Source organism: Panicum virgatum, chromosome 4K (genome assembly GCF_016808335.1).
Source record: "Panicum virgatum strain AP13 chromosome 4K, P.virgatum_v5, whole genome shotgun sequence".
Classification (NCBI taxonomy): domain Eukaryota; kingdom Viridiplantae; phylum Streptophyta; class Magnoliopsida; order Poales; family Poaceae; genus Panicum; species Panicum virgatum.
Window position 1 is genome coordinate 33,779,806 of NC_053139.1, and position 7,247 is coordinate 33,787,052.

General features: G+C 46.1%; 1 pseudogene; it reads left to right on the top strand.

Moving 5' to 3' along the window:
* Positions 1 to 5,145: 5,145 nt before the first annotated feature.
* Positions 5,146 to 6,729, top strand: LOC120704822 (annotated as a pseudogene).
* Positions 6,730 to 7,247: the final 518 nt, after the last annotated feature.

A 7,247-nucleotide genomic window follows, 5' to 3' on the forward strand; every position in this document is an offset into this window, starting at 1 on the left:
TCAAGGAGTCATCAGTCCCCAACAGATCAAATAAAAAACAAAACAAAGCACCACAGCAGCTGTGAGCCGTGCGCAGTACCTCCGCCGCAACGCTCCATGCCGAGCCACCACTGTTGCAACGCCGCATGGCTGAGCCATGTGCCGCACCGTGCCCACACTAACTTACCTCATACATGTTAAGGCTAATTTTATATTTTGCAAACATTTAATTATTAGGTACAATAAAATATATTTGTCATATTTTTCCCTAATTTTGTAGGTCTGAATAGTCTTATTGTACAAATTTCACAATTTTTCAAGATTGTTTGCTATTTATTTTTAATTAAACAATTTTTCTGAATAATTTGGAAAAATATGTTATGAATTTAATTATTAGGTACAATAAAATAAGTTTGACTTCATCCGAGATTATATGAAAAAGTTATGCTTTTTTTTACGTGGAAACATTTGTAGGGGCGGGTCATGCCATCATCCGCCCCTAAAAATACATTTGTAGGGAAAGGTGAGGCCATAACCCGCCCCTACAAATGCCACCATTTTTAGTGGCGGTTCATGGCATCACCCACCCCTAGAAATGCTCTTTTTTGGACTGAGTGACGCCATTAGCCGCTGTTAAAAATGTCGCTTATTTTTAGGGACGGATAAGGGGGTGACTCGCCCCTAAAATGGTTTTCTAGAGGCGAGATGCTACAGTAATCCCACTTTATTTGTAGCAACGGGTCAAATTTTGACATGCCCTTAAAAAAATCATAGCATTACTACAAATCATTTTTTTGTAATAGTGGAAGAGTGATTGAGTTCTTTTGGAACATGCTCGGCTTCGTCATTTTTTCCTTACTTTTACTGTCTTAAACCTTTTTTCTAATATAACAAGCAGCTCTCTAGCCGGTTTATTTAAAATAATATGGATATAATACTACTATAATTTACGACCGGCTGTATTTTGTACGGTTGTCTCCTTTTATATATAGAGAAAATCAGGCGGCCAACCCACACTAGATATATGTATGCATGTGAGGGATGGAGAGAGAAAAGAAAATGGACTGATGATAAAGGAAGAATAAATGAGGAAAGCCTGGCGATTGGTTTGGATGGCTGGTGTGCTTCGTGCCTGAAGATTCAAGAGTTTGATTTAGTTTGGAGCATGTTGTTGTTCTCTGGTGATGCCAGGACTAGGATGCTCGGCAAGTGCAAATGTCTTTTTTTTTCAAGTAAAATATATTACCGGTCCTCGAACTTATCAGAGTATGTCATCTCGATCACTAAATTTATAAAATTAGGAATCTGGGTGAACTTATCAGGTGTATCATCCTTATCCCTAGGCTTAGAAAACCAGGCATCCAAGTCCATGCCATAACTAAAAGTGGTTTCTAACCATATTTTTAGTTTAAAAATAAATCCAACAAATAATAGATATAGTTTTCAAACCATAAAAATATGTCTAAGCCTCCAAAATTCTCCAAAAAAAATTAAAAGAAAAGATAATAAAAAATACATCAGAGTCTAAATAAAAAAATTAGGGCTCATGAAAATAAGATCACCTGAGATACATCCAACCTAAGTTATGTTTCCACCCTACGGAACTGTTGTGGTAGGTGATAGGTGGTGACAGTCATATCCGTCCTTTGTATTTCCACTACGTTCGGGTGCTTTCCTAGCATTAGTAGCAGGTTGCCGTTGGACTTCTCTCTCGCCGCTTTCTGAAATCCTTCCTCTTCCAGCTGCCAAAATGAACGAAATGTAATGCTAGTTTACATTCCCACTGCCTTCAGATTCTATAGTAGGTTATCTCCCTTATGCTATACCTCTGGAGTAGTATTATCTTAGCTTGCATTTCCTACTTCTTAGCATGAGGACTCATCATAGGAACCTTGCTCTTGTCTCACTTACTTCCCGGCTATCGTTATCCTTATGATGAGGATGCGTGTCGTTATCTTCCCTTCCTTCCATACCATTTGTTTGGAATAGCTGATAATATTTTGATGGTTGATAATATGGTATCCATAGCATCCGCTTCTCATGGGAGATGAGAAATATGGTATTTTGGAATGTTCCGTGCGCTTGTAGAATTATTTTGAAGGCTTAAGAAATGCCAACACTATACAAGGATGAGGCAGGGGCAAAAATGTCATTTCCCATAGCCCCTCCAGGCTGGCACTCTGAGGTGTACAGCCAGATCACCGTTTTCGGCAAAAATGTAAGAAACCGGAGAGACGGTGGCAAAAATGTTGGTGCATTTATAAAGTTGGCATTTGAATGTTGGCGCTCCACAAGGATGATAAAAAATTAAATATCCCCCGAACTAATAGTGCTGATTCTTTGAGTAGTTAATTATTTGATGGAAAAGACAATCGATTAATCTGTCGTTGTGCTGCAAATATTTCGGCTGGGCATGGCCGGTGACCACCGTGGCGTGCTCCAAACATATCTGCCATCGATAAAAATTTGTGTAGGACCATTTTTATATATTTAAGAAGTGATTTTTTAGAAACTATCGGATAAGTCATTCTTTAATGTTCCCAATGCTTTTTGGCAGCTTGGAAAACTCAATAATTTTAGGAAACTATTTTTTGTGCTCTTATTTTTTCTAACAAATCTTTTTTTGGGAGTTAGAAAACACCATGTTTGTGGGAATGAAAAATAGTGTGCTCTTGCAGATGGTCTTAGAACCAACTTACCCGCATGAAAGGTGTTTGTTTTTGGCTATTTCAATAGTTCTATTCTAGATTCCTCTTCAATACTCTTCATATCTTTATTGTTTAGTATTATACTTCCTATGTACTCGAAGAAATATCACTCTTATTTCTTATATAAAAATTTAAATATTTTTAATTTTGGTCAAATATATATAATAAATTATTAATATTAATGGTGTATAACTAGTAGACTAATTATTAAATATATTCTATAATACATTTATTTAGAAATGCAAATGTTATTTATATTTTCTATAAATCTATTCAAACTTGTCATAAAATCCTAGGTGAACTTTTATATTTAGAGCAAGTATAATAATTGACTTATAGTCAAGCAAATACTGATGTGGATGAGAGGAGAGAGTAGAGTTTGGCTCTCATGCAAGCATCAAGCTCGGCATGAAAGTATATGCAGGTGGTGGATCATACATGATACAATAAGTGAAGGTGAGGAGGGCTAGAAAAGTAAAGAACATGGATAGAACTAATAAATAATTCATATAGACAAATAAGATACCACTATTTTTCGCGACCGTGCCTGAGCACGTTTTTCATTAAGAGGAAATCAGTTACAGACACAATTTGATGCGGCCAAGCAGAGCTTGATCAGCACAAGAGCACAAAGGACTAAAAATAGAAAAACACTGAAAAAAACATACACACAAACGACAAACGACAACACACAATGACAAAGCAAAGCAACAAGGAGAAGGCAAAGGACATGACCCACTCCTCTAACCAGAACCCTACAACTGAATCTGCTAGCAGAAACAACAATGTCCAAAGCGCAAAGGTCTACAACCTAACAAAGGTGGCAAAGCATCCACCCGATCAACCAATCACGGCAGCAAAGCATCCGCCCGAAGCAACTTGAACCAACACGACGACGGTGGCAAAGCATCCGCAAGCGAACAGAATCCGACGACCAAGTGTGACCCAGACGATGCAGATGAAATGAAGCGAAGGCAGGCACAGAAGCAGAAACTCTCCGAGGAGAGTAGAAGACTGCCACCAGCACCGCTTCCAAGACAATGCCTCCAAGAAGGAAACGACGCCACAGGCGCCGTCGTCGTCCGACCAACATGGTCTAGGTTTTCACCCGGAAAGCTAGCTGGAGAGGGAGGAAAAGGGCAGAAAGATGACGCCTTCAAGAAGGTAAACGGCGCCCGAGGGCATCGTCGTCATCGGTCCGCAAGCGGATCCAAGGCTTTCGCTACCACCCTTTCCAACCCAGAGCCGACGGCCGCCACACGGCAGCGAGGGAGAGCTGCGGCCGGCAGGGGGGCGCCACCTGCCGCCGCAAACCCGGCGAGGAAGGAGCCCCAGCAAGTGGAGGGTCGTCCCCCGGACAAACCCGTCGAGGGAGCCCAGATCCGGCCCGGGGAGGCCCGATCCGGTGAAGGGGATGTCGGATCCGGCGGCCACGGTCGGCGACCGGAGGCGGCACAGCGAGGATCCAGGTTCGCGAGACAGGCTGAAAAGGTAGCCGCCGTAGCCGCGCCCCGCTAGACGCCCCGGCCGTGGACGCCGCTGCCGCTGCGGCCCTGGCACCCGCAGCCGCAGGACCCGACACAGACGCGGCCGACAGACCACCGTCGTTGCCAGGCCGCACCACCATACGCCATCACCGCAGGGCCGTGCCACTACGGACACCAAGCGCCGCGGCAAAGGTGGCCACGGCAGCCACGGCCGCCGTCGGTGGCGGCCACGCAGAGGAGCAGGCCCGCCGTGAAGCCCGGGTATGCCCACCGGCATGCTGCAGAGCGGAGCAGCCTCGCACTCGTGGAGCCCGAGCCCGGAAAGCGCAGATTCGGTGTCCAAACACGCGGATCCAGCTTTCGCCCATGTGGATCCGCCCAACTCCGGCGAGGAATAAGCCGCCGGCCATGGCCACATCGCTGCAGCAAGAAGAGAGGAGGGGAAGGAAGGGATTGGGAGAGGAGAGAAAGGAGGGGGCGAGCGATGGCCTCGCCGCCGCCCTCCTCACTGCTCGCCGCACGGGGAGCAACTCCGGCGGCGGCGAGGGCAGAGGGAGGAGGGGCGAGGGGCTGAGGTGAGGGCGAGGGGCTGAGACGTCGAGTTTGGATGTTGGAGGCCCGCTCAGTGAGGCACTGTCTTTTTTTTAAGAGACCACTATTGTATAGCTGGACTCTTATAACTTGGCTAGTAGTCAAGTACTTTGCTCAATTATCGTACTTGCTTTTAGGACCGAGTGATTTAGTTTTCTAACAAATAACAATAATATTTATGTTTTTTTCCAATTAATACCGTGGTTCAACCGTATCATTTATGGAAACATAAATAAAATAATGGCACATTATACTACCTAACTTATTTTTACCTTTTTAGTGGTAAAATCTAAATTTTGGAATTTTCTAGTGGGGAAAATAATTATCTTTAATTTCTTTTGCCTTCTTTTCCTCAATATATCCCTGCCGTCTTCCACCTATCCAATTTTCCCAGATCCAATCGCGACTTCCACCATGGCAGAAGCGGCCGGCGGCGGCCCCCCAGCTCCCCGAGGATCTCGTTGTCTCGGAGATCCTGACGCGTCTGCCGGTGAAGCCCCTCCTCCGGTGCCGCGCCGTCTGCCGCTCCTGGCGCCTCCGGCTCACCTCCGACGCCAAATTCCTCCTCGCCCACCACCGTCGCCAGCCCTCGCTCCCGCTCCTCACCAACTGGGACAGGGACACGCATGAGAGAAGGATCGACGCCCTGGACCACCGCACCGGCGAGCGGCATCCTGTCGGCCGGATCGCTGCCTCCGAGTACGACGTCCACGTACTCGCTGCCTGCGACGGCCTCATCATCCTCCATGCCTACGGCGGCCTCGAGATCTGCAACCCGGCGACCCGCCAGCGCGCGCCTCTCACGCTGCTCCACGGCGCCGCCTGCATCTCCGCGCTTAACCCTCATCGCCCGTCCGGGTCGCACCGGGTGCTGTGCTGCTTCGAGAGAGCCGAGGACGGCCACGCCGTCGCCGTGTACCACATGCACACCGTCGGGTCCGGCGAGCTCAGGTGTGTCGGAGAGCTTCCCGGGCCGTGGGCGTCCGGGGATCTGGCGGTGGCGGCGTCGATGATGGGGTTCCTTCACCCGCCCGTCCTGGCAGACGGCAGGATCTACTGGTCTCCGTTGATGCTGTCCGGCGGCGACGCCGGCGACGGCAAGGGGAAGGTCAACAACATGCTGGTGTTCGACACCATGTCCGAGTCCTTCCAGCATTTGTTGTCGCCCGTCGATGGCCCCTTTGTTGAGCTGTTTGAGATGAACAGCGGCGCTCTTGGATTGTACCACCGCGGCAGCAGCTCGATTGATCTTTGGGTGCTAAAGGATCACCAGAGCTGGTCATGGTCGTTGAACAGCCGGATCAAATTGGACGTGCGGTTTTTCTCTCTGCTGCCGGTACTGGACCCAGGAGGAATGTGCTCCTCGTTTCTACCAGAGGGGAATCAGGCATCCTCTGGCAATATCTGCATCACATTTCTGGTACCAATGGCAGTTTGTTGGCACGGTATAAATGGAGCGCTTATCTGAGGCTTACCAAACATAGGTTGAAAGAGAGCCTTGTTCGCCATGACTTCTCGATGCAAGGTAATGCTGGTGGTATGGATGAGAAACCATTGTTCGATGGCTTGTCAACTGTGGCGGTGGTTCGTGATGATAATTCTGAGTCACATTGAGAAACAACGGTGTTAATCTGTACTGGCAAGCTATTTCATTTTAGCAGGATGGAGTCACTCCTGATGATTCTGAACTGTCTAGTAATAAGAGTGCTGCAGATTAGTAATAACCTGAAACTATACCTTGAGTCTGCTATTTATTCTCTCTTTTCACATGAGTCATGATGAACACACACTTTATTTTAGTTATGTCATGCCTTTTTAACCTTGTGTCTTTTATTTGTAATAACTTGCAAGCATCTCTGGTAATCAAGTGATGCTGCATAGATATTTCAGTAAGCTGATATGTCTGCCTCTCTCTGTAAGCACACAATTTTGATTTTGTATTTCTTAGCTGTGCAAAGTCTGGGCAGGGCACGAAGTATCCAATAAGCAACAACAATACGATGAGTAACCTGCAACCATTACGTAAAGTTTTTGTTGCTTTTCCCCATCTTCACTCGAGCCATGAACATATGATCCGCATGCAGAATAAAGTACTCTGGTAATCAATTGGTGCTGCACAGAGATTTAGATAAGCAACTTCCAGTGTAAACTTCTCTACTTTGATTTTTTTTTCATTAGGCATTTTCCCAATTTGTACTCGTGTTTAGCACACATTTTCAATCTGTATATTTTTTTCCATCTGTGCTGCTCCTGGCATACCCCATTTGCTCTTCTTGCCTTTCTTTCTTTTAGTAAGCCTTTTTTTAGTACAAAACCTCATATTGAACCTCATATTCTAATTTTGTCTCTAAAGATCCAAACATGCAGTCCACTAGTCATGCACTAGTTGTTAGTCCATTACTCCGCATACATAATAGGGATTGTTAGTCCTAGACATAATAGGGATAGTTGTTAGTCCTAGACTCCTAGTCCATAAATAACC